Consider the following 1416-nt stretch of genomic DNA (forward strand, 5'->3'; position numbering starts at 1 on the left):
AAAAAAAACAAAAAACAAAAAAACAAAAAACAGTGGAGCTAAATGACAGCGAAGATCAAATGGACTTAACATATCTTCAGAACTCTGTTTAAAAGTCCAAAGTTTCTTCTGAGACTCTAGGAAATCTCTTCATTATAACTCCTTGTAAAATAAAAAAGCAAATTAAATACTTCAGTCCAAAATTAGTCATGCTAACTTTATTGCACACACGAAATGGGGAATGGTTGCCAAGGGCCTCATCTGAGGGAAAAAATGCATTCCATGTCTAAGGGCACTCTGAACCTTGGCACATGGAGGACAAAGGAAATAGTCCATACAGCAAATTTTCCAGCTCAAGGTAGCTGGGATGTGCTCATTCTTTACTTTTTAAATTCACTTTACCTCCTGATCACAGCCCCTTCCCTCTTCTCTTTCCAGTTCCACCCTTACAAATCCCTCCCTCCATTACCACCACTCCTTCTCAATAGAGAAGGAGAGCTCCTTTTGGGTACTACCCTACCCTGGGGCATCTAGTCCCAGCAGATCTAGGCACAGATGTGCTAATTTCTAGGATGTACTGGCTTCTTATGCAGCAGCATCTAAGAAAGAAACACACTCTGTCTAGGAGCCTCTGGTCTTGGCACACCTAAAGACAGGGGAAATAATCTGTATAATAGATGTTTTTCCTCAAGAATACAGGAATGTGCTATTTCTTAAGATGTATGGGATTGTCAGTCTCTCTGGGCTGGTGTCCTGAGCAGACCTTGGGCACAAGCTCTGCAGCTAGTCCCACAACATCCAGAGGAAGCTCCATTCCCAGGCGCTCTGACACTCTCAGGATCAGAGGTGAGGAGGACACAACATCTGTCCCAACACCAGGAGTAACTGGGACCAGCAGGACCAGGCACACAGGAACTCTGCCAGCAGAGTGGCTAGGGTTCCTTCCAGTCTCTCTGGATTGGAGTCCTGAGCAGACCTTGGGCACAGGCTCTGCAAGCAGACCCACAACACCCAAAGGAAGCTGCTGCATTCCCAGGTGCTCTAACAAGGCCAGGGTCACAGGATCCCAGAATCACAGGATCACAGAGACAGCTTGACTCTGTGGAGTTCTGACACAACCAGGATCACAGGAAGGACAGGCTCCAGTCAGATTTAGCAAGGGCAGGTAGCACTAGAGATAACCAGATGGCAGGAGGCAAGAGTAAGAATATAAGCAAAACAAACCAAGGTTCCTTGGCATCATCAGAACCCAATACTCCCACCATAGCAAGTCCTGGACACACTATTACACCGGAAAAGCAAGATTCATATATAAAATCACTTCTCATGGTGATGATACAGAACTTTAAGAAAGACATAAAATAGCACGCTCAAAGAAATACAGGAGAACACAGGTAAACAGCTAGAAGCCCTTAAAGAGGAAACACAAAAATTCCT

The sequence above is a fragment of the Mastomys coucha genome, chromosome X (assembly GCF_008632895.1).
Source record: "Mastomys coucha isolate ucsf_1 chromosome X, UCSF_Mcou_1, whole genome shotgun sequence".
Classification (NCBI taxonomy): domain Eukaryota; kingdom Metazoa; phylum Chordata; class Mammalia; order Rodentia; family Muridae; genus Mastomys; species Mastomys coucha.